General features: G+C 49.6%; 1 long non-coding RNA gene across 3 annotated transcripts; it reads left to right on the forward strand.

The window, feature by feature from the left end:
- The first annotated feature begins 156 nt into the window (after positions 1-156).
- LOC309857197 lies at positions 157-25,885 on the forward strand. 3 transcript variants are annotated; one of them, XR_014307532.1, is made up of 4 exons: positions 157-425; positions 10,353-12,317; positions 14,169-14,274; positions 24,863-25,885. It is a non-coding gene; the product is annotated as an uncharacterized lncRNA (long non-coding RNA). The 3 variants fall into 3 exon arrangements; XR_014307534.1 differs by lacking the exon at positions 24,863-25,885 and adding an exon at positions 14,551-15,546; XR_014307533.1 differs by lacking the exon at positions 24,863-25,885 and having other exon boundaries at positions 14,169-15,546.
- Positions 25,886-26,704: the final 819 nt, after the last annotated feature.

The raw sequence follows: 26,704 nt of genomic DNA on the forward strand, positions 1-26,704 counted from the left end.
TTCCCATTTTACACAGCTTCCCCTGTCAGGTTCTAGAAACTTCTCCGTCCCCGCACCCTGCTCAGCCCTCACGAGCCCAGAGAGGCTGCATTACCCTTTGCTGTTTCCTGTGCCCCACCCACCCCTTTATAAACATTTCCTCTCTTAAACTCTCCTGGGGTTACGCACTCTGAGTGTGCTGTCCGTTTTATGTTGGTACCTTGACTGAGAAGCCCATTTTTTATACAGTGGAAGAAGGAGTGTGAAGGAGGAAATGCCAAACAGGACACATGTCAGAGGAGGGTCTGGAAATGGATGCTGTTATCGTGTCCCTGCTTATGAAACCTTAGAAAATCTTCACGTCCCCCAGGGGTCTGGGTACCCCAATGGGATGTAGGCCCATCTAGCACCTGGCTGTCCATCTCTGTCCTCTCCACTATAGAAAGGTAAGGACACAGTTGGGGGCCAAATAGATATTAAGGAAGGCTGGCGGGTGCTTTTTCATGAATGCCCTGTGATACAGGAGAATCCGATGTGTTTCCAGCACCTTCTATCCTTTGCTGTGGCCCAAACACATCCACCACTGGCCTCACCTGTTGGGGGGAAGTGGATGTCTCTCTTGAGCTGATGTACATGGTGGGACCGAGATTCACAAAGCCAGGACCCTATGATTGCCTTGAGTCTGGCATCAATCATCCCCAGTGGGGAGCCTGCCCGGTGTATCTGCCAAGCTCTCTGCGGGGCTGATTTAGGAATTCCAGACAACCCATGGAGAGTTCTTTAGTGTGGTGGCAGGCAACAGATCTATGATAACATGTAAAGAGATCCGGGGTCCCCAGGCCAGGACGGCAGCTGTCCTGTAAGTTGGAATTGGGGTTAAGGTGTGGGCTGGATCCACCTGTTAAAGGAGCGATGGTCTCCCCTCCCCCACCCCAGAATTGGCGAGAAGCTCCCTGAGGGCCATTGTCTGTTATCCTTGGTGCTTCTGGAATTTGAGATCGCTGGCACGTGGCGGTGGGCTGTGCTTGCATTAGTGGCCACTCTAATTTTTCCCTTCAGGAGGGTGTTTTGGATTCTAGCGTTTATGTGTGTGTGTATACATATTTATCAGTAAGTGTAAGGCTGTGGCTCATGGGACAGCTAGGATTATGGTTCAGCAGATAGTCACCCTCTTTCCTTCTCTTTGTGGGCGGAAGGACAGGGCTTCACACCCCTTTGACAGGGATTTGGCTCTGTGATTTGCTATGATCAATTTCACATCAGTGGAAGTGACAAGAGCAAAGACATCGATGTGCTCCCACAATTCATCCTGCTCTGGTTCTCAGGGATCAGCCACGGGAAGAGTGGCCCCTTTCTTTTTTTTTTTTTTTTTTTTTTAAGATTTTATTTATTTATTTGACAGAGAAACCACAAGTAGGCAGAGAGGCAGGCAGAGAGAGAGAGAGGAGGAAGCAGGCTCCCTGCTGAGCAGAGAGCCGGATGCGGGACTCGATCCCAGGACCCTGAGATCATGACCTGAGCCGAAGGCAGCGGCTCAACCACTGAGCCACCCAGGCGCCCGAGTGGCCCCTTTCTGATCACACTGGGAAGGATAAGCGTGGAGGCGACATGAGTCCCAGATGGCGTCAAGTCCGGTGGAGTCCAGCCCAGATCAGCCATGGGGCTGTGGCCCTGTGGGCCCATGAGTGCAGGAGTAAGAGCTTCTTGTAACCACAGAGTTGAGCTGGCCACAGCTGACAACTGACTGAGTTAGTAAATTCTGCTCTGCTAAACCCAAGGGAAGTCATTTTCAAAACATTTCTCCACTCACCATCAAGTTTCATTCATCCCGGCGTTCACTTACTGATGCACTTGTTTCTTCTGCAAACGCTTCCCGGTCACCCTGGGTACCGAGCATGGTTCTAGAGCGACTCCTGTATCCCTGTGCGTCTGGGCTGTCTCCTGATCTTCATGAAAGAAATGAAGTCATGCAGGTGCTCATTCTCAAAGTGTTTGAAAGGCAGGGCGTAAATCCACCTGTTACCTGGCCCATTTCTCCCGCTCTGTTCAGTGGCCTGAGGCTCTGGGAGGCCAGGATGGGGTGGGGTGAGTGGAGAGGAATCCTGTCCGTGCCTGTACAGGCTCCCCTGCCTCCCTCCCCCACTGCATTCCATCAGGGGCTGTGGGGGAGGGGGGTGCAGGGAGGGGATACTCATCATCTCCCCCGAGGGGAGCAGGTGTTCTCACCTCTGGCCAGAGTTACTTAGATCAGCCACTTTTCAGAAAAAAGAAACTGAGGCAGGAGCTCACCCAATCATTGGGGGGGGGGCGCTCAGCTGTCATTTATTATTATGCTAAGTCCCTGCAATTAGAGGCGTGAAGAGCCTTGACCTGAAGGGTGAGATTTGGAATGTCTGTGCAGAAGGGAGTCAGCGTAGCCGGCCTGAGGTGGGGGGGTTTGAAAGGCTGGGCTGAGAGTGTTGGCCCTTGGCTGGTGTCTGGGAACTGGGATCTGTGGAGGGTTCCCAACATCCTGACTCATAAGAGAGGCTCCCTGAGCCTAAACTGTTTATACAAAACAATATAGTTTCTGCTGAACACCTGCTTTCCTTCTGGGAGCCTGGCATCTTGGCAGGTGCCAGGCAGAGGCTGTCCCATGACGAGCCACCGGTAAAAATTTCAGGCCCCAGCTCTCTGATGAGCTTCCCTGGTGGATAATGTTTCACATGTGTTGTCACAACTCGTTGCTGGAGGAATGAAGGCAGTCTTGTGTGACTCCAGGGAGTGAGACCCTTGGAAAGTGGCTCTGGTTTCCTCTGGAAAACCAGGTGCCTTCTCCCTAATGATTTGTTTTGTTTCTTTATGTTGGAATAAATCAGAGCCATGAACACAACCATATGCTGAGTCCCGTAGATCCTCCCAGAAGACGGGGGAGGGGGTCTCAGGGATCCCTAGCACGGCATCCCCTCCCTTTTCTTGGCTCTAAACCTTTGCAGTGGATGCTTCACTTTCCCCCTCTGCCCCGCAACACCGTCCCTGACTTTTAGGAACCGCTTAGTGACCCCCAGGACTCTGTCCAAATCTCACCTTGCCCAGGAGTGTGGGAGAGTTTTTATCTTCCTTGAGCTCCTCCAGGATTGACTTTCAGAATTACTCACCATGCCTGGGTGTTCAGTGATCATGGTTCCCTTCCTAAGAACTGTCTGAGTTTTGAGTTTTGTGACGTGTGTCAATTTATTACAGCTTTTAGCCTAGAAGCCAAGATAAAACGATATAAAATGAATGTTTTGACATTGGTTTTGCCTTGTCCTCAATGCTCTGTGTTCACTGAAAAAAGACTTTTGAAGATAGAATCTTAACAGATACCAAATTATTACCTAACTTCAAAATATTTTGACAGGTTTTCAGAGACACAGCTATAACAAAGCGTGTCTCTCCATTATAGTGCCTACAATGGGAATTAGCCCTAGGGCTGTGAATCCTATTTTTAAATGTGATTAGAATTTTATTTCCTAGAGCCTGGTGGTTTGAACTCATTAGTCCAGTCCTCTGAAATTGATCAAGAGTACCTACTCAGGGCCATTGACTGAATATTGTGGAAATTCAAAATGAAGGAGACCCATTCTCTGCTTTAAAAGGACATGATTCTATGTCTGGTAGTTTTTATCAGCATTTTTTTTTAAAGTCTTATTTATTTATTTCAGAGAGACAGAAAGAGACTGTGTACATACGAGCCAGGGTAAGGGGCAGAGGGAGAGAGAGAGGGAGGATCTCAAGCAGACTCAGAGCTGAGTGGGGAGCCCGACATGGGGCTCGATCCCACGACCCTGACACCATGACCAGAGCCAAAATCAAGAGTCAGGTGCTTAACCTACTGAGCCACCCAGGTGCCCTGGTATGTGTAGGTATTTTTCATGCCCATCCAGGCTCTAACTGCCCATGTTCCTTCCGGCAGTGCCCTCAGGGGACGCCCTCCCTCCTTCTAGTTACCTCATGTCTCTCAGAAAAACGGACCTCATGCCCAACTACAGTGGTAGGCCCTGAATATCCTAAGAAAACTAAAGTAATTCCATCTTTTGGGCCACACGATTGTTTCTGAAAAACCAGGTGTAAGCCCATCAATGTGCAATGTTTTCCTAGATACGGCTTGGCCCACTCAGTGCGGAACTCATGTTTTCCTTGGAACCATCCTCTGGAGGTGGAGGCGTTGGTAATTTGACTCCTGGAATGGTTGGGCCATCTTGGGAAGCGAGGCTGAGGAGGAGGAGGAGAAGGGTGCCTCGCAGAAAATGAAAGATAAATGTAGAGGGATCGTAATCAAGCCACTCCTGATGTTTGAACCTCTGGACATAATTGCTTACATGAACAACAAGCCATTTGAAATAATTATGTAAGGATGAGTTACCACTTCTGATGTTTGCATTCAAAATTAATTTACATGTTTTAGCTCCATTGCATCTATCTACCCACCTGGCCTTTCCCCCATTGTTTACACACTGATTTTCCTTTGGGAAAATCACGCCTCCTGTATTCCCAGGCACAAGTATTGGGCGGGACTGATTCCACGCTCAGATACATAGGGGAGCTCATGGAAGCTTCTGTCAAGCTTCACACTCTCCCCATTCTGACTTTGATGATGGCTTAGGAATAGACATATAGCCCAATATGGGCTAGTGAAAAGAAAAAACTTAAGGCAGACACAGGAGATACTATGAGACCCCCGCTCTCTCCCTAGTTTGTGCTACACGATTAAAGAAGACCTGTGTCCTAGACACCCGGGATCTATTCCGTTGTCCTCAAGATGAGAGGCCAGAATGGGTAAAAGGTGCCGTCCAGAGATGAAGCCAACATTACAGGAAGCACGGACGAACAGAGAAATGGAGTCACTTAAGATCCTGTATTAGACTTGCTATGAAGCATGCTCCCTCTGCCCTTTTCTGTCAAGGCACCAGCCCAAGCCAAACCAAACCACAACCAAGCCAGACTCAGGGATGAATGAAACCAGAAACCGGAGCTGGAGAAGCTCACATCCGTGATACCAGGGGCAAGTATATACGGGACCGTGACACAAGGACAATTGTAATAAACATGTGGAATGAATGGATGGATCACTCTTCATCTTTTTTTTTCAAAGTAGACTCCACACCCAGTGTGGAGCCCAACATGGGGCTTGAACTCTTGACCGTGAGATCGAGACCAGAGCTGAGGTCAAGAGTCAGTGCTTAACCGACTGAGCCACCCAGGTGCCCCAGTAGGTCAGTCTTAAAAAAATGATGTTGGCCCTACTGGCTCCAGGTAAGAGAAGCAGTTTTCTTTGTCTTTCCCACTGAATAAATCTATAGAGACTGGGAAGATTGCACAGAGCCGTGAATGAAGGACTCTGACGAGGAAATCATTGTAGATAGATTGGGGAAGACTGGAATTTGAAGTCTCCAAACTGGTGGTGAGCAGATTTCCGCTTCTGGTATCAAGTGACCCGATCCCCAAACCCAGACACAGGTGCTAGGACAGAGTTGGAGAGAGCTCCTGGAGGAGCCCAGAGGAGCCTCCTAGCCTTGTTCTCGTAAAGGGACAGGCCAACACTCTGAGAGAGTGTGAATGTCTCCACCCCCCTCGCCTTCTTTTCTCAAGTCTTTCATACCCAAACTTTTTTTTTTTTTAAGATTTTATTTATTTATTTGTCAGACAGAGAGAAAAAGAGAAAGGTAGCATAAGCAGGGGGAACAGCAGGCAGAGAGAGAAGCAGGATCCCCACTGAACAAGAAGTCTGATGAGGGACTCGATCCCAGGATTTTTGGATCATGACCTGAGCTGAACGCAAACCTTTAACAGACTGAGCCACCCAGGCACCCCTCTCATACCCAAACTCTTAAGTAACATTGTGGTGCTCAGGATTTGAACAAGACTCTGAGTCTCATGACGTAATAGACAAAATGTCCAGGATAAAATCTAAAATTGCTTGATCTATAAAGAGCCAGGGAAATGTCACCACTTGTGGAAGAGACAGTTCACAGACACCAACAGGAAGTAACACAGATACTAAAATTTTCAGACAAAGGCCTTAAAGTAGCCATGATAAAAAAAATCCCCCAATACACATGGACACACATGAAACAAACAGAAAAATGGAATCAAAGCCAAGAATAGGAAAATAGTTTTGTGACCTGAGGTTGGGAAAAGTTTCTAGACTTGATACCAACAGCATAACCCATAAAAGAAAAAGATGAATAAAATTGACTCTATAAAAATTAAAAGTTAAAAGGCTGTGGAAAGACTGCTAAATTGGATCTGTTATTGGGAGAAAATATATGCAAATTGCATATCAGAATATATATTTGCAAATCACTTATCCAGAATATGTAACAGATTCTTGAAACTCAGTAAGAAAACAAAAAGCCCAATTAAGGAATCAGCGAAGACTTGAACAGAGGATATATGGGAGGCAAATGCCCATGTGATGAGATTTTTCTCTGTCTTTAGGCATCAGGGAAATGCCAAGGAAAACCACAACGAGACAATGCCGCAAATGTCCAAGAAAGGCTGTAATAGAGCCTGGACAGCAGCAGCGCAGGAGAGCATGAGGCAAAATGAGAGCTCACACGTGACTTTTAGGAACACCACACGGTATGGTCACTCTGGAAAACTATTTTTCAGTTTCTTACCAGATGACCCTAGGCTCACATTGCTGGGTATTCACCCTAGAGGAAAGGAAACTTATATTCACACCAAAACCTGGACACACATGTTCATAACAGCTCCATCCATGATTGCAAAAACACGAGAGCAACGGAAGTGACCTTTAGAGGGCAAATGGTGGACTCGTCTGGGGTTCATCCACGTGACGGAGGCAACTCAACAATAAGAGAATGAACTATAGAGATCCGTGGCACCTTCTTTGAATCTGGAAGGCATTATGTTGAGTGAAAGAAAGCAGTCTCAAAAACTACATACTGTACATTTCCATTTATATGACTTCCTGAAAAAGCAGAAAAACCATATTGATAGAGAACAGGACAGGGGCTGCCAGGAGTTATGTATGGGGTGGGGGAGGGGAGCGACTATAATGGAATAGCAGGAGGCTGGATTTTTTTGTGGGGGAAAGCTGATAGAACTGCTCTCTATCTTGATTACCAAGAGGTGGTTACGCAACACATAGATACATTAAAATTCACAGAAATGTACACTGAAGTTAAATTCTACTGTATAATGTTTTAAAATGATATTTAAAATCATGCCCACATAACCGATGTCTTTGAATGCATTAGTTGGATTTCTCTTAAAAACAAGACACTCCTCTAGGTCCCACTCTCATCCAGGTTTGGGCTGACATTCCAGAACCAAATCCCAGGTGCCAGGAACCCCTCCTTCTGAGGTGACATCAGTGGCTGTGCCTACCCATAGAAATATAGCACAAGCAAAGTCCTGGTCTTAGTGCTCAGATTTTTTCCCCTCTTCTTTCTCCCAGCCCTGACAGGCATATAGAAATAATGTCAGAAACGTGAACTTGGAGCATGAATGGGAATTTTATTTCCAGAGCTGTTTATAATTTTTTTCTCTTGGGTTGAAACCCTCATTCATATCCAAATAAATTATTTGAGGGTGTTGATAAGAAGATAAATTTTCAAGGGTTTTCACAAAGGTCTGTATTCAGAAAACCTGACCTTCTTGGGTTTCACTTTTTTATAGGGAGTTGGGTGGGGGGTGTTGTACAGTAATCCGAATGTGCTGCTTTCTTTTCCTTTTTATATGGCCACAAGGTACTCTAGATTTTGGAGAATCACAAGTTCACAGTGGGAAGAAAGATGGTCTTTTCTAGAGACAATCACCTCTCAAAACACATGGAAGGATTCAGCTTACTCCTGCAGCCCTGCCAAGAGGGACCACAACACACCAGAAGCTTTGTTTGCATTTTCCTAGCTAGGCAAATGTTTAAGGAATTGTAGTTTAAAGGTTTTATATAAGAACTGTGGTTTTTACTTTTCTACATTTCCTCCCCCCTGCCCTAATTTTGATAGCAAGTATGTATGTGTATTAATTAGTAGGCTTTGGCTGCGAGTGATAAGGATCCAAATTAAATGGAACTTGAAGGATGATTATCTTGTTTAACTGAAAATTCTGTGTGGGGGAGGATTATAGGCATGGTTGGATCTAGGGGCTTTTACTGGTTATGAATTAGTTATATACAGGAAAAATCCATCTAGCTTGTGTAAGTGTAAAAGGACTTATCAAAGTCTATCACATGGCTCACACAATCTCAGAGAAGAGAAAAGAATCGGGTGTGGTAGCTCCAAAACCAGGAGTGACCTCTGGCTGCAGAGCAGAGCAGCACCACAGTGAGCACCACTGGCCCAGCAAGGAAGTTCTCTTAAGTATGGGAGGTAATTTCAAGGTGCTCGGGGACAGACAATTAATGAGAAAACAATGACAGCAAGAGTAGCAAGCCCATCTGGGTAATTGGTGGTGGGCCTGGCAGTCTTATAAAGATGCACATCACACAATCTAATCCTCACAGCATCACTTTGGGGACGGATATTCCTCAATGGAGAACCTGAGACCATGAGACCTAAAGAAATTTGCTCCGGTCCAGAGTGACCATATATGCTGGCTTGCCTGAGACACCACCAGAATAATTATGAGCATTCCCATTTATTCTCAGAAATGGCCTGATGGTTATCCTACCAAGGTCACAGAGCTGGGAAGAAGAGAAGCTGGGACACAAATAGTCATTAATGGGGTCAGTTGACATCAGCAGACCCAGTCTCTCTCTCTCTCTATCTCTCATTTCCACCTTCCTCTGTTTGGGCTCACCCCAACCACCCCAGTGGTCTGGTGAGATCCTCCCCCTTCCAAGGGCAATGGGAAGAGGCATCTTCTCAACCCCTCATCCCCTACTCTGCCAAGTTTCTAAAAGGCAATCACAGATTTTCAGCTTATTGGCCCAGTGTGGGTTTAAAACTCCCTTCTGGAACCTGGGCTGTTGCCTCAGCAAACTCAAGCACTAAGAAGAGTTGGGGGGTGTCCCCAAATGAAAACAGTGGTGCTGTGGTTCAAAGAAGCAGAGCAGATGCAGTGAGGGGACAGACAGCAGATGTCCCACATAATTGTCAGTACCAGCCGTCTACTCTGACTCTTGTATATGAAAATGTGGATGGCAAGATTAGATTCTCTGAGTGCTCTGAAACATCGTGCATTTACTGATAATCACAGAGGACTGATTACATCGCAATGCAATCAGATGTTGCCATTGGAACCAATCCAGAAAGACAGGCAGGAATGAAGGGAACAGAAGGTCCTCCCTAGGGGCCCGGTAGTGACTCTCTTAGGCTTTGCAGGCCAAGTGTGGTCTTTATCGTGTGTGTGTGTGTGTGTGTGTGTGTGTGTGTGTGTGTGTGTAATGTAAAAAAAACATAGTTCAAGAGCTGGATAAAAATAGGCCGTGTGGGCTGTATTTGGCCCAGGGAACTTGTGCACCAACCCCTGATCCATCAGAGAAGACAAGGCATAGACGTGTGCACGGAGGACACGAACAGCCTCATTTCCCTTGTATAGGCCCCAAGCGTGCGCCTCAGAGACCCCGTGGAGGCACCGGGAATGTTTCTGGGCTGTAGAGGGGAGGGCCGCTGGGTTGGTTCCGTGCTCCACAGAGCTCCTCCCACCATGCGATTCTACTGCTGGCAGGGTGCGATGATTCTCTGGAGGACTGTTTCCGACCCCTGCTCAGCTCACACCATGGCGCTCCGGGGTCTCATCCCCAAATGAGCATGCGGCCCGCAAAGTCCGGGAGTCTCCCTGCTGCCAGAGGGTTCTTTGGGTGCAGATCAGAGCTCCTCCCGCTCCTCTGTGGCCTCTACTGGCTGCTTGTTCACAGCAGACGGAGAGTCAAGCTCCTCCCACATCCTGATGGGGCTCCTACCCCCTCCACAGCCCCCCCCCCCTTTCCCCTTGTCTCCAGCATCTCTACCTCCGGTTCTTGCATGGACACACCCAGCAGTCCCTCGCTGGGACTCTGCCTTGTTGCTCCCTCTCCCTGGAACATTCTTCTCTCCAAGACACACAAAGCTTGTTTCATGGAGGCCTCTCTGAAGAGTGACTTCCAGAGGTCTTCCCGACCGCTCTAAGTTGGCAACCACCCCACTGTTCCTCCACCTCCTGGCCTTGTGCTGCTTTTCTTCATTACATGAGTCACTCCCTGACATCTTCCATGTACTTATTTGCAAATCCATGTATTGTCCGTCCCCCGCCTGCCCGGTGAGCTCCCGAAGGGCAGGGATGTCCCTCTGCATTCTCTCAGGTGTCCTCCGCACCTAGAAAACCACGTGCAGCAAAGCGATGCTTCCAAATACTGCTGAGTGAATACACTTGTGTTGGCACTGAGATGCTCTTTCTTTTTCCAGAAGCCTTGCATCTGAGAACAGATGAAATATGCCGCAGCCACAAGGGGAAATTGATCTGAGAGCAGAGCTACGAGATAGAAACACCAGGTCCCGACCGCATCCTTTGAACGCCATAGTCAAGCTGTTCCTGAAACCGGCTTCCCCACTGCCAGGCTCGGTTACAAAAGCCAGTGTGCCGCCTTCCCGCATCAGCCACTTTGCATTGGAGGTTTTGTGGCTTGAATAAAGGAGACTTTAGAGTATCATTTGGACGGTCAGAGAAGAGAGGACAGAGAGCAAAGGAGAGGAGAAGGGAGGACATGCCAGGCCGCGAAGTGAGAGGCGGAGACACCACAATTCCAGCCTCTGCAAACAGTCAAGTTCTCTGTGTCAGAGAAAAGCCCTTTACAAACACAGCAAAGCAGGAGTCAAAAGAACCTAAAGGGAAGGGTTGTAAACTTAAGATAATCAATCTGGGCCTCCTGGGGCCTATAGTCTTGCTACAAAGCAGGAGGAGCAAGGGTCACAGAGAGAATGCCGATGCTGGGGTCAAGGGCGCTGTGAGGCGGTCCTGCCTGCGTGGGCCTCTTCCCACTGTGCAGGCTCAGGTCAGCACCCGAGCCCCCAAGTTTCCTGCCTGATAAAGGACAAATACCAATGTCAACCATCTGTAAAGAGGATGAAATCAGGACATACATGTTAAAGCGCCCGGCACAGAGGGTGACCCACGGCTGGTGTTCGTTGAATGGTAGAGATGGTTATCACGATGGGTGTGGATGGCCCTGCTTCAAACGGGCCCTTGAGTTTGCAGAGTGGCTAAAAGTGCTCCCGTGGGAATCGAGGGTCAGAAACACACCTGTTTTGCAGGGAAAACAGAAGATGTGTTCAGCCAGAGTCCGTGCCCCTGTCAGTAATCCAGAGCAGCAGCAGACGCGATGATGAACGCTGTGATTGCGATGCTGTACTACATACAGCTTTGTGTGGACGCCCCGTGCCCAGCGTCCCATCCAGGGCCATCCCCCTGCCCCGGCAGGTCACAGAATGCTCTTTCCTCCACGGTTGCAGAGCACAGGGACAGAGCCGGAACCATGGTGGATCCCACGGTGGGGAGCAGCGGTCTTTCCTCTCTCTTCCCCGCCCTCTGCGTGAGCCAAGGAGAGAGTTTGGTTGGGTGCTGAGCACGCCTTACCGTCTCTCCAGGGCTTTCTAATCTCCCCAAGCTAATTAGGGGTGATGCTGGGACAGGAATCCGAGTCACTGATGACACAGCCAATGCAGCTTTTAACACTTCCGTGCACATCCTCTTATCAGATTAGCTAAGTTCTAAGAACAGTGTCGTCAGAGATGAGATAAAATAGAACGCAGAAGTTTTTAGGGGAGGGACACGGGACACTTCCCTGCTGGGGTGAGGAGCCTAGATGAAGAGGGAAAGCCTGGCCCCCCAGGAAAGTGGGGGGCGGGGGCGTGGGCTGCTAGACTGTAGGAATCCTGGCAGGTGGACACCCAGAGAAGAGTGATAGGGGTATCTGAAGCCAAGGTCAGCCCCCTGCCCAATTCTTGTAGAGAAATGTCCAGACCCTTCTAGATGTTTCTGTGCCAGTAGAAAGGTGCACTGCGGGGACTCATGCCTGCCCCTGGCTGCATCTGAAACCTCTAAGTCTTCAGGCTGGCAGAGTCCCACCTCCGACCACCGTCCATCACCAGCTGGTGAGGGATCCAGTACCAGGGCCTCTGTGCCTGGAGCTAACAGAGCCCATCTGTACGGGCTGCTTGGCTCCAGAACACACAGGCCTGAGCAGACCGCCGATGGACGAAGTGCTGGGGCTGGCAGCTGTGCATGTTTTCCCTGTCCCGCCTTTCTCTGTCCAGAGCAGCAGACAGGGCGGAATGCCCCCATCCAGAGAGGTGGAAAACCTGGCAGTTCCTGAGGCCCATGCCCTCCTATGACACATGGAATGAACCCCAGGGAGAAGCTTGGAGAAGAAGGTAGGCATTTATCAGGGTCCTGTTCACCTCTTCCTAAGGACACAAGACAACTTGTGTTCAGCTCCTACTGAGACAACGTCCCATTCCACTGACAGAAGCTTCCAGAAGCTGTGTTTTAGCCAGCTGTCCATGATGCAAGGTCAAGGCCTGACTGCTCCCATTCCTTCCTCCTGACACCTTCCAAGGCATCAGCAAATCCCATGGCTCTACCTCCATAATAGGTCCTGCATTGTTCTCTTCTCTTCGTCTCCATCAGGTCCATGCTGGTCCCAACCATCACCATTTTTTAACCTGGACCTCTGAGTCCCTCAGCCTTGTTGCTTCCATTTTGTACTCTCCTGTGAATCCTCCCTATATTGCAAGAGGGAATATTTAAAAAGACTCATCAGAACTCCAGGGGGGTTACTGCATCTAGAATAAAATTCCTCCTCCTTCCTTAGCATTAACTCTATATTCCTGGACCCCATAAAATGCTTGCAACACTCCGGATGAATTGGGATGCTCTCTGACCCTTGAACACATCAAGTTCATTCCTGCCTCAGGACCTTTGCACATGTGACTTTTGCTGCCTTGGATAGATCCCCCCCCCCCCAGATCTTTAAGGCGTTGTCTGCCATTTTCCTTTCTAAGTTCCCTCTCTGCTTTATTTATTCATTCCTGCCTCAGTACATTTGCACATGTGACTTTTGCTGCCTTGATAGATTCCCCCCCCCCCCCCCAGATCTTTAAGGGGATGTCTGTCATTTTCCTTTCTAAGTTACCTCTCTGCTTTATTTTCTTCACTGGGCACTAGAACCTGATAAACTTCTCTCCCAACATTAGTCTCCTTTTCAACTTATCGTATTCTTACCTGAGGGCTGTGGCTACTCTGGCCTAGAAGGCTGCTAACGCTTTGGCCTGTAGAGACAACAACCCCAAATCAGGAATTGTCAGAGTTTCTTGAACAGAGGTTCAAGCTCCAATTCTGCTACTTTGTTGGTTGGTGACATGCCTCATTTTCTTACTCTATGGAATATTGATTTTTCCCTCCCAGGGTTCCAGGGAGGACACATGAACTAACAGAGGTGAAATGTTTTATAAACTGAAAAGTTCTTTGCAAATGTTTATTAGCACACAACACGTGCTTATTGAACAGTGACTGCATGCCTGACAGGCCTGGCTAGGAATCCAACAGGTGGTATGTGTGTCTGCCCTTGAGTATGGAGGACTCAGTTGAGTGGGGACTGTTTTAGCTCATGGAGTCAGACCAGGCCTGGATTTGAACTTGGCATCATTCACTCAACAGTATGATGACTTTGGGAAAATGACTTGATTCCTGTTATGTCAGTTTCATGCTTTAGAAAACGGGTCTAATAACACCTTCTAGAATAGTCCGTTGTGAGGATCAAACCAGTTAATCTAGATAAAGCCCTTCAGAGGGTACGTGACAGATAGCAGGGAGGAAGTCATCATTCGTTATCAGAAGGGAAGGCCAACTGATAAGCCTTATTCCCCACTTCTTACTCCCTGTCCACTCATCTCCAGTTTAAATTCCGCCCATTGCTCCAGGCTTGGGTCAACCCCGAACTCATTAGCCAGACATCTCCCACCTCCAAGTCGCCTCTTCCTCAGCATGAGTCTGAAACAGTAGTGTCTGCTTTCCCATCCGTCTTCATTGTAGATATTTGAATTGTCTGTCCCAGCCTCACCATATGCTGGGTCACAGAAAATTGACAATAAATGTATCAGACAAAGGACTTTATTGTGAGAAGACGGCATTTCTTCGTGGATGTTCTCCATGGGCTTAGCTCCACGGCAGGGCTAACAAGTAATGTTTGATGAGTGTTTTCAAGATGTTTTCTTATATTGCAGGAGCAAAGCTGAAGGAGGGATGGAAATCCCCAGCAGGACTCCACAGGCAGGTAGCTCCAGCTCTGAGACTCCCCCGGTCCTGAAATGCACACGGAGAAGGGAAGAGGTAGGGGAGGCTGGATGGTGCCAGGTGGGAGAAGATGGTAGAAGGGATGGAGGGAGTGTGAAGGCACAGGGAGAGAGAGGAGAGGTGCAGGAGGGGCTGCGTGGTGACCCACCTCTGATGGGGGCCTTAGACATTATTTTATTTCATGCTGGAGACAAGCCCTCTGAAATAAGAATTATGTTACAAAGAGATTAACAGCTTTCAATTTTATTTTATTTTATTTTGTTCACTTTGTTTTTGCTTTGTCTTGGTCGTTGTTGTATCTATAACACATAGAACAATACCTGGCAGGTAGTAGATGCCCAAGAAATATTTGATGGATGGATGACTAAAGGATGAATGAAATGAGAAAGGGAGGCTCCAAGGCTTAAGTACACACATCTCCAAATGGCCAATATGCACATGAAATGATTCAGCATCACTCATTAGGGAAATGCAAATCAAGACCACCATGAGATACCACTGCACACCTACCAGGATGGCCACTATTAAAACAAAAAACAAAACCCAGAAAAGAACAAGTATTGACGGGGCTGTGGAGAAACTGGAACCTGTGCGTGTTACTCGTGGGAAAGTACAATGGTGCAGCCACTGTGGAAGACAGAATGGAGGTTCTTCAAAAAATTAAAATAGAATTGTTACGTGACTCGATAACCCCACGTCTGGTGCTATAACCCCGAAGAATGGAAAGCAGGGACAGGAAAAGGTACTTTTACGCCCATGTTCATAGCAGCTCTGGTCAAGATGGCCGAAAGGTGGAGGCAACAAGTGACCATCAGGAGATGAATGGATAAACAAGCTGTGGTCTATCCATGTAATGGACTGTAATTCTGCCTTAAAAAGGAGGGAAATTCTGACCCAAGCTACCATGCAGATGAAACTTGAGGACAGGATGTTAAGTGAAATAAGCCAGTCACAATAGGACAAATATTGTATGAGGTACCCAGAGCCGTCAAACTCATACAGACAGAAAATGGCTCGATGGTTGCCATGGGTCTGGGAGGGGAGAATGGGGAGTTGTTGTTTAATGGGAATAGAGTTTCCTCTTTGCAAGATGAAGAGTGTTCTGCAGGTGGACAGGGGTTATGTTTCCATAACAGTGTGAATGTACTTAATGCCTTTGAACCGTACGCTTAAAAATAGTTCAATAGTAAATTTTATGTTATGTATATTTTACCACGATTTAAAATTTAATTAGAATTGAAAAATGTTTTGGCTTGAGAGAAAGAGAGAAAGCTTTAAGAAATTGGTGCTCTGTCACGTATCACAATACTTGTCTTTGGCAGCTGTGGAATTGTCGTGGTGTTGGGAAGGGGTCTTAGGCTCAGGTGCACAAAGGGGAAGAAAGGGAGTGAGAAACAGGCTCGAAGGAGCTGAGCAGGGGCTGAGGGAAAGAGGGCGGGCAGTGCTGGGGGGGAGGGGGTATAAAAGGGCAGGTGACCCACTAGGTGGAACCCACAGCAGACGTCCACACTGGTGGGAACCCCAGCTTCACCCCACATCCTCTGGGTTACTCTACGGATCCAGGAAGAAAAGCCATAAGCAGAAAGCTCTCAGTTTCAGGTGACAAGAATCTATTTCTAAGTGGTGTAAGACAACAAAGAGTCTTGTGATGAAAGCATCTAAGGATAGGTGGAGTTCAGGTACGGCTGGACTGGGGAGTCTGCCTTTTGCATTCCCTCTTTCTGCCCTTCTTTCATCTTTTTTGGCTCAGTTTGTAGGAAGGCTTTTCTTTCCTAATGGCAGAAATGGCCTCCGCAACCTCAGGTTACATCTTACAGGTCAGCAACCCCAGAAAAATAAGAGGAAGCTTGAAGGCTTCTAGCAAACCTCTCAGCCCAAACTCTCATTGGTCTGACCTGGTCCCTGTGACTGGCTTTAATTCACAGCATGTCCAGGAGAATGGAACTCTCTGACTGGGCATACCTTGGTCTTGTGTTTGCCTGTGGAGTCAGGGGTGGGGGTCAGCCCAATGCCAACTACAGGGGCGAAGAATGGGGGAATGGTGGGTGGTTCTCCAGGGGAGAAGCTGACTGCCACTCCCACAAATGGAGGGTGCATGCGGGGCGGGGAAAGACATCCACGCCTGTTCCATGGTCTCCTTCCTCCTCAGACCCATTGGCCCATTGACCCATTGACAACAAGTGCCTGGGCTCAGACAGAATGTGCAGCTGAAGGCTGAGGGGGCAGAACACCCATGGGCAGATCCCTCTGCAACGTGGCCCTGCCCCCAGAAGCTGTCCTCAGATACACTATGACATGGTTGCCTGTCCACACGCACCCTGACCAACAGCCCACTCCGTCCCAGGGAGCCTGAGGGGCTGCCTTGTCCTCTCTCTGGCCGAGAGGTTGGCGTGTGGCAGAACAGCCCAGAGCTGGCTGCAGAGAGCTGCTGAGGGTCTGTCCGTGCCAGGGGGCGGGACCCAGCAGAGTGGAGAAGCACCAGGGATGGAGAAGCAGAGCCAGACGGCCGGGGCTGGGGCATGCAAGGGCCTTTGGCAGCCTTGGGTGAAGGGAGATGAGTTCTACTTCGACCCTATCAGTAGAAGAAACTCCCGTACAGCCCCAAGTGGGGCTGGAGAGGTGACAGTGAGAGCAAGAGCGGGCAGGGAGAGGCCCAAAGGGGCAGCTCGAACCACCCCCACTCCTCCCAAGTGGGGCAGACCCCTGGCCGCCCCTCCTCAGCCCATTCTTGCCTTCCTCTCTCACAGGGCATTGATTTGACAGATGCCCCAGGGAAGGGGGGGGGGGGACATGGGTCAGAGAGGGCGGCCATCCTCTTTCGTCCCCTTCTGCACCACAGTGACAGCGGTCCCTCCTTCTCACTGGCTTCCTGGCTGTGCAGAGTGGGGACTCCCTTTCCCAGCTTCCTTGGTGTCAGTGTGTCCCTGGGACCAGTCTCTGGCCAACCAGACTGAGCAGAAGTGGTGGGAATAATTTCCTTCTGGAGCCTTTTGACGTGTTCCTTCCTTGTGTGGAGTCCAGATGGGACAGGGGGCCATCGGGGCCATGTGGGTGAGGCTGATGCCCTATGGGTGGGGGAACCAGGAGACAAAGGAGCCTGGGTCCTGACCGCTTTGCAGCAGGGAGCTTCCCTGTTACACAGGTGAGAGAGAGAGAGAGAAATCAACTTTTCCTGTGTTTAGTCTTGTTTCCAGTCTCTGCAGGTAAACATCTACAGTAGCTAAAATGGGATGAGTAGAAAGAAGAACCCAGAGACGTCCCCTCCACTGCACCAATGCCCTTCAGGAGAATGAAGTGAAGACCAGACCCCAGACAGCACAGGGCAGGAAAGAATCGAGTCTAGACTGTGCCCATCCTTCCCCAGATGCGAATGGTTTGCGCACTCTGGGCCAGGCACTGTCCCCAGCTTGGGATCACGCAGTGGGACCACCCGTCACAGCCCTTCCCCCATGCCATGACAGCCCTCCTGTGGGAAGATAGATGATAAATAAGTGATGAAAGTAAAGATGGTATTTTCTGAGGGTGGTAAGTCCTTGGAAGAAATTAGACAGACACTCCATTGGAGGGGGGGGTATTTTAGTTTGTGTGGTCGGAGCAGGTGACATTGAAGCCAAAACCTGTGTTGAGAAGGAGCTACACACCTGGAAGGGTCACAAGGACTCTTCACTTTTCAGGTGAAGGGGAACAGTAGGCACGAAATCCGAGAGGCATGACCAACTTGGCCCAGGTAATGAAAAGTTTGCACTAACAAGTGTTAACGTAGTGTGCTTACTGTGTTAGGGTCTCTGCTAAGTGTGCAAGTGGATCACCTCACTTAACCCCCAGGCCAGACATTGCTTCGGGGATCCCCTCTTTTGTTTTCCAAAGCATGAAACCGGGATCCAGCTGTGAAAGAAACTTGCCTTGGGTCCCACCGCTGGTAAAGAATGGAGCCAGACTATGAACGCTTTTCTCTCTCCCTCCCCTTGTGCACTTTCTTTTTACTGCCAAATCTTAAATCTTTCAGTGGGTTGAAAATGTGGTCAAAGCTAGTGAAGATAGGGCCTTGTCCGCGGCTCTACCTCACCCCCGATCCTGAGGCCAATTCACTGGGAAGACGTAATAAAACATCACTGATGAATATAGAGAAGGTTGCTCCTTCTTTCAGGAACAGTGTTGCCTAAAAGGAGGGCTGGGAATATAGAACTTTTCTCTTGTTTCTTATTTCTTTCCAATAGAAGTGACCTTCTTGGAGTCCAAGCTCCAAGAGACATGGTCATTCCATGACGAATGGTCACGGAGTACCTGGGGTGGGTCTGCCCTTACACCAGGACCCTGGGATTAAAGGGTGAACGAACCACTGATCTTGGCTCCCTCGAGATCTTGGTGCTAGTATTTCCTGGAAAAGCAATATCTGAGCGGGTAAAAGAATGATGGCTGAGGAGCACATCCCTGTTGCAGAGGGTTCAAAGAGACCGATGCACAGCGAGTAGAACCGTTAAAGCCCTCCCCTGCACCCCACCTGCTTCTCACCCCAACTTCCTGGCCTGAAGTCAGCCACCCTGACACTTTGTATCCTTCCCTGCAGAGGTTTTTGCAATGCCCTCAAGGGTTGGTGATCCCTTAAGCTCCATTTGTGTCCCCCTCATATCTATCTATCTATCTATCTATCTATTTACAGATTTTATTCATTTATTTGACACAAGCAGGGGGAAGGGGAGAGGGGGAAGCAGGCTTCCCGCCAAGCAGGGAACCTAGTGCGGGACTCTATCCCAGGACCCTGGGATCATGACCTGTGCAGTAGGCCAATTCTTAACAACTGAGCCACCCAGGCATCCCCCTCCCCTGATGGTTTTAACTCTTTGTTTTCAAGTCCCACGGATTCTCCCTCTTAAATATTTCTTAGGTCTGTCCTTTTTCGGCATCATGGCCACCACTGCCCACAATTATGTCCCTGTTCCTTCTTGCTGATTCCCAGGGATCTCCCAGGTCTCCAGTCCTGTCCTTCTAAAATCCTGACCTTGAGGCTCCTTCAGGAGAAATCTCACTACAAGACCACAGAAGGGCATTTGAGAATTTTTGAGGTTGCTCATCACCTTCTGAATGCCTACCCTGTGTTTGGAGAGTTTCCCATAATGCAGTTCTCACCTCTCCAGATGGATCCTCCCAGCCTCCCTTGCTGCAGGGGCAGTCACGTGACTTTGATTTCTCCAATCAGATCCTCTCATTTGAGAAGGTGATCTGGAAGGGAAGAGAATGGAGATTTTGTTAAACAAGGCCGTGGAGGCATCTGGTCCTTCTGGAGAAGCACGGAGCACTTTCTGGTTTCCTGTGCCCAGAAGTCAGATACAGCTTGTGGCTGTGTATTTTCTGATCTTGATTTTCTGATTCTTCGGAAAAGTCTCTATGCTGCCTGCTATTTTTTAATCAGTTTTAGTTTTGCATAAACCACAGTGGGGTTTGTCGGTTGCAGTTAAGAAGGCTGCCTGATGGCAAGCACAGCACTCTCCCATCTGTATGGTTCTCATTGTTTCCCTGCACATCCTGCCCCGCACGTCCCTCTACAGCTTCATGTCTGGTGCCCCATCTCACCCTTTGTGCTCCAAGGCTATACCAGCATGGACTCCTCGCTTCTCACTCCCTTACACTATTCTGTGCACTGGAGTTTTTATGTTACTATAAGCTGTGATGTGCCCATTTCACAGAAGAGAATGCTGAGTTTCAGTGACAAGGTCACATGTTTGCCACAGCCACAACTGGCACTCAATCCCCACCGAATGCTCGACGTGACCCCGATGCAGAGAAACTGTTGACATAGCTCAGCCACGTTCAGCTGAGATCTCATCCCTTCTAAGAGCAAGTTCAGGGCCTTCTTAACACCCCCTTTCCCCTCGTGTCCCTTCACACACAGTCTGCCCCCTCACTATGCCGGGCACAGTGACCCATTCCCATTTTTTTTTTTTAGTATATGTGCTGCCGAAGTGAGCACAGTGACCCATTCCCTACCCAGGCCAGGCACCATCCTACCTCCCCTTCTTTGCCCGGAGAGCTTCCTGTCCCTCGACCATCTCCCCTGTTGCTTTGGTCTAGTGGTGAGGTCACAGGTACTGAGGCCAAGTTCCCTGGGTTCAAATCCTGGCTCTGCCTCTCCCCATTCACCTGAGATGAGGCAAGTCATCCAGCCTCTCTGTGCCTCGACTGTCACATCTATAACCTTGCTTAAGGTTGGTGACCCTCTTAAGTGTGTTGTGTGGAGCCACTGAGTAAACCCAGCAGAGTTGCTTAGTAAGCACCCAGTAAGTGTTGGCTACTATTATTCTCATCATCATTACCCTCATCTGGAAGTCCGTCTGTCCACCTCTCATGATTCCTCCTCCCTTTGAGCAGCCCCTCCCCAGCAGGAAGAATTCATTGCTTCCCATTCGGGGCCCCAGGACGCCCTCATCCAACTCTATTTGGAGCACATCTCAAGCTTCTTCTGAGATGTCTTGGGCTCATACTTGGCTCCAGCCACTGATAAGCTGTGTGACCTTGAGCAAGCGACCTAACTTCTCTGTGTATGCCTCAGTTTCCTGGGAGAAATGACAATGATAAAAGGACCCACTTTGAGGAGCAGATGTGGAGACCCGATGTCTTTATGTTTAAAATGGGTGTCTGGCCTGCGGCAAGGACTCGGTAAAGAGCTCCTTTCCGCTGTTCGCTGTCTCTCTCTCTCCCATGTGAACATCTTAAGGGCATGAATGAGGGTTTATTTACCTTTGTGTTCTTGGCCCCGTGTGCAGTGCCTGGACGTGCTGGGCCCCACATTCCTGCCCCACGCTTGCGAGTCTGGTCTCATGTCAGTTATTTTTCCATACCTCCTGCCCGAGGAGCACTGCTCCAGCCAGAAGAAGAAAATGAGTGCTTTCTTCCAAGCTTGGTCCCCTTTGGGCTGTTGGCTCGGGAAGGCCCCAGAAGACCCAGGGCATGGGGGAGCCTGCCAGCTGTGGGGGGCTGGTGCTCCTCTACAGGGGCTCAGGGACCACCTGCGCTTGGCTGGGGGGCGTTTAGGATCTCCTCTGCAGGCATTTGGAGGGATGCTTCATGCAGAGGCCCAGAGCATATGCTGTTTCCTGGGAGGTGCCAGATGGTGGTAATTTGGCTAGATTCCCTCCATCTCTGGGAGCCCGCTGACCCTTCCAGTGGCTTCAAAATGCAACAGAGAAATTATAACCATGCTCTGAAATGACAGGAGCTGGAAAGCCGTGAGGAGCTTGGCAGAGAAGAAGCCTGGCGTTGTTGCTGGTGCTGGACTACACTCGCGGTCCCAGCCTGCATCACAGCCACCTGGTCAGCTGTCTGCGTCCTCCTGTCTGACCGCCTTGGAAAGGATCCAAAGTAACACGGTGGTTCAGAGATCAGGCCCAGGGGTCCTATGGCCTGGGCTCAAATCCCAGCTTCTCCATTTACCACTTGTGCGAACCCCTGGCAAATACCTTTAGTTCTCTGTGCCTCGGTTTCCTTATCTGTGATATGGGACTATTATCGCCGCTCAGTACAGTGACAGCTGACTCTGACGCAGCCCTTGCCACGGACCAGAGACCGTTCTTCTCATGATTTCTGTTCTGTAAGCCTTAGGGCCACCCCCTGAGGGATTTGGGAGTGTTACCTCGCTGTTAAGGTGAGTGAGGCAAGGAGAGTTTGAACGGCTCATTCACGGTCATAAAGCAAGAAGTTGGCAGAAGCAGGATTCAAACTTGGACCGTTTGGCCCACGGTCCACGTTCTTACCATCAAGCTGGATGCCTGACGAGTGACACAGACTCCAGCAAAGACTGCAAAGTCTTGCCCAGAAGCAAGTGCTATGATCTACTCTAGATTACTATGGCAAGGGGTGCTTGCAGTAACTTAGAACCACCAGATGCTATCAGCCTCGTTAAGGGACGCTGATCGATGCATCTTTTTTCCTTCAAACACAGAGCATCAGTTTAGAGGATTTTGGTTGACCCAACTCCACTTGTCTTCAGCAAGGATGACTTCAGTGATAATTATTATTCACACGGGGGTTCAGGTCGCTGCAAGGTGCATAATACGGTGGCTCAGGGACGGCCTGAAGGACTCAGGTCTTTCCCACTTTCTGTTCTGGGATCTCGGGGACGTCAGCCTGGTCCACAGACCGACTCCCCTCTTGACAACGAGCTGGCTGCACAGAGTTGCAGATGTGAAGACTGTCTGAAAGGGGAGACAGGAGAGGGTGACCATGCCCGGGTGTTTTGTTAGAGTTCTGAAATCATTCTCTGGAATCTTCCTGAAGGAGTCCCATCAGGCCGCCCTGACTGGTCACCTGGAGCGGCGCGGGTGGTGGAGAAGCAGCAGCAGCCGTGGCCGCCGCACAGGCGGTGCTCCCCTGCTTCCCTTCCCTTGCTCCTGCTGTTCCTCTGGCGCGAACGCCCGTCGCATCCCTCACTTCCACCCTGACGAACCATCTGTATCATTTAGGACTCGTTTCAGTTGCAAGTCACATGAAGCCCAACCAGGAGGGACTTAAACGAAGACGGGTTAGTTTTTCTCGCAGCCCAGGAAGCCCCGAGGCAGGCAGGGCAGAGCCAGTGTGTATCAGTCACTCGCGGCCCAGGGGCCAGCCTCTGTCTCTCCACTTTGTGACCTCGGCGCGCTGGCTGTCATCCACCAGCTCATCGCCTTCGGAGTCCCAAGGGGCGGCTTCTCCTCCAGGCAGGAAGGAGCGAGGAGGAGCTGCAAGGGCTCCCAAGTCCCTGAAGTCAGAGGCCAGTCCTGAGAACGCAGACTCTGTTTACGTTTCATTGGCCAGAATGGGGTCACGTGGCCCCATAGCCGCAAAGAGGTCTGGGAAAGTGAGTATCTCAGCTGGGTGCAGTCCCTGGGCACTGACGAGTGGGAGGGACCAGGGGACATTTCGAAGGCAACCAGCAGCGTCTGCTGCGCCCTTTTCTCCAAGCTCAGCTCAGCCTGCACCCCCCACTGTAAATCCCTCCCTCCTTACCCCAAGTCAGTGGGCTGCCCCCCCAACCCCGATTCAGAGACACTAAAGTGAAAAAGAAGAGGAAAAAGGATAGGATGAAATACCCAATGGGTGTCTTCTTGGCCAGTCCCCCAAGCTCTGTCAGGCGATGTGGATGGCATGTCTTTGTCGGTCAGGGAAACTGAGGCTTAGAGGGTAGTGATGAGGGGCCCAAGGTCATAGCTAGGTAGGGCACTTGGCAGGGATGGGAACCCGGTGTGTTTCCGGTGCAGGTGCACGCTGTCTCCCACTGCCCGGGTCCCAGGGCCCTCCTGTCAGCCTGTCTGATCCCCTTCCCCCCAACAGCGCCCCCTGCCCCTCAGGTCAGGAGCAGTGCCTCTGGGGACCCTGGCCTCCTGGCAGAGGAGAGGAGGGACCCGTGTGGGAGCCTCTGAGGGCAGGAACTCGAGAACGTGGCTCCTAACTGTGGGGAGACCATTGAGCTTTCAAGTGGGCACCAGGCTGCGCCAGACGCGAAAGCAAACATTGCACATTTTTCTCCTTCTCCCCTCCCCTGAGTTCTGCTGGGGGCCGGTTCATGGGAAGTTGGTTAATTGGAACTGTCCCTGCTGCCCCGGTGAGAAATGGGACGTTGTACACTGTGTCCCCTGGAGAAAGTCTCCCATCTGTTCGCTCCATGAGGATAATTACGTGTATAAATTACCCGCCTCCTCCTCCCTCCCCAGCCCGGGTGCGAGAGGGGGTGTTCTCGTGATGAAGGTTCCCGAGTGACCTTTGAGATGAGGGAGTGTGACTAAACCGACTCCTGCCTCAGCCATCTGCCCTGAGCACGACGGCAGTATCGATTTTCTATTCGAGGGGCGGAAAATGGACATTTATTTTGAAATATTTTCTGTAATGAATCTGCGATTTGGAAAGGGCGCTTCTACAATTATTACTGTTGAACTTGAAGTGACTTCCAGAAGCAGAGAAAGTCACTGACTGTCCCTGGGTTTGCTTTCACCTCCTGTCACCAAGAGGAAAGACCCCAGGCTGGGCCGCTTAGGAGGCACAGCAGGTGTTTCCCGCGGTGGTGGTGCGTAAATCTTTTCCCAAATACCCTGGTTGCAGATTGTGTCGCATGGAATTTTCTCTACGCGGGGAAGCCCTGGCCTGGGAGTGGGGACATTCAGAAGGCGTCTGCTCACTGCACTGACTGGCGGTAGTGCCTTGGACAGTTCACTGCCTCTCCTGGGGCCTCAGTGCTCCCCTCTGTGGAATGGGAGGAGGAAATTTAGTTTTTGTTACCCCCGTCATAGGAAGAATAATGGTTCTCCTGCCCGATGTCTGTGTCCTAATCCTTGCAAACGGAATATGCTAGGTTACACAGCAGAGGAAAATTCAAGTGGCTGATGGAATTAAGTTGCTAATCAGCTGGCCCTAAAAGAGGGAGAAGCTACAGGGTTATCTGGGAGGGCCCAGTGTCATCATCACAAGGGTCCCTTTAAGTAGACACAAGAGGGAGAAGAGGGGGAGCCAGAGAGATGGCGGCTGGAGGAGGACACAGCTTGATATTGCTGACTTTGAAGAAAAGAGGCCACCAGGCTTCCTTGGAGGCTGATGGCCTCAGGAAGGTGGAAAAGTTGAGGAAACAGTCTCTCTTAGCGTAACTCTGCCCACCCTTCAGTTTCAGACCTTCCAGACTTGCTCTGGACCCAGGACCCTGAAGCTCGTCCTTGCAGAGCATGTGCACACCCCAGTCAGCCTCAGGAGCTTGTCGTGCGTCACTTACTGCATCTCTCAAGAAACCTGAAACGCAGGGATCGTCATTGCCACCACCATTTGACAAATGAGCAAACTGAGGTCCAGAGAGAAAGCCGGGGTTCCAGCCCTTTGGATCACTGGCCCACAGATGGTCATCTGTGCCCACGATGACATTTCCTCGATCTGATGTACAAGACTGTGCACACGTGGCGTCTGATTGTGTATGTGTGTTGGGGGGGTCATTACAAGTCCCAGTGCGCCTAGAATCATCGATATGGTGTCCTGCTCATGCTCAGCAAGGATCTAGCTTGGGGCATAAGTCCCACAGTCACCGTGGGATGTCGAGCCCCACCTCCCCATGCTGACCCAAGCCTCCAGCAGGAGGGTGGAGACGGATGACTAGAGTTGTGCCAGGTAGCACGTAAGGAGGCCTGCGATCGTGTAGCTTGCCTTTGAGCTGTGGTTCTAGGACCATTTTGTTCTCTGACCCTGGAGACACAAGCACTCACTCGATCAGCCCCCAGCCCTGGGCGGACATTTCCTCTGTCTTCATTTTTGCAATCCTTTCCCCTCCCACACGGCCTTCTTAGAGGGTGCAAAGCATAGTCAGGTGCACATCTGGCTCAGGGTCCTAGCTCTTAGCCCCACGGTCACCCTCTTTCCTCCTAGAGCTCTGCGCCCAGACGTCCACTTCTCAGAGAAGCCCCTCTGAGTGCTTCTTCTAACATTCCTCCTCCCCAACATAACTTGTTTCCTTCATTGCGCTTCAGAAAACCGAGCACAGCCCAACATAGTATAGATGTTACCTATTTATTCTGTTTATAGTCTGTCTGCCTGCTGCAGTGTAAGCTCTGGAGGGCCAGGAGTTTGTCCTTTCTGAAGAACTACTGTACTCCTCATACCGGCAACTGAATGAATGAATGAATGAATGGAGGCAAGAAATGATATCTTGGCCAAGTTCGCGGACCTGAGAAACAAATGAATTTGAGAGATGCGGAAGAAAATGTCTCGTTTTCGTTTCCCATTCAGTAAATCTTTCGTTTGTACTTTCTGCATTTATTGTCCCGTTTACAGATTCTCCCCAAATCATGTAAACATTCACTTATTTCTTCCAAGATGGAAGTTTTCTACATTTTATTTATCCGTGCATCCAGAGTGTATTTGGATGTACATAATGAGATACGGTTTGGATTTAATATTTTTATTTAGATCATTAGGCACTTTCAGAAATGGTTTGAATGTCATTTATTGAATAATCTTCCTCCAAATAATGGAAATGCAAACTTTGTCACATTGCAAAGTTGTACATCGATGCCAGTCTTTTCCAGAACTTTCTATGGAGCTCTGCTGTTCTTTTCCCAATCAGCCTCACACTTTCACTTACTACAATTCGATGTGTGAGAGTACCTGGTAGAGCTAATACCATAATTTCTTTTTTCAAAAAAAATTTTTTATGACTTAATTTTCCAAATTCACTTTAGACCCTTTCCCTCATGATACCTTTGTGGAGCTTCCTATTGTATAGACCGAAAAAAAGGGGCTGTAAATATCCAATCAATATTAACTCTATCCCCACCCCCCCTCCTTGCCCTGTCACAGCAGTCCAAGTGACGTGTGAGTCCTCTGCTCAAAACTCTTCATTGATTTCTTATCTCATTGAGAATGAAAAGGGAAAAGAAAGCAGTGGACCAAGAACTGGCTCTGGGGTCAGCTTCACCTTTCTTGGTAGAAAATGGGCAGCTTTCTCCCATGTTAAATGGTTAGA

This window comes from Mustela nivalis (assembly GCF_964662115.1).
Source record: "Mustela nivalis genome assembly, contig: HAP1_SCAFFOLD_494, whole genome shotgun sequence".
Lineage (NCBI taxonomy): Eukaryota > Metazoa > Chordata > Mammalia > Carnivora > Mustelidae > Mustela > Mustela nivalis.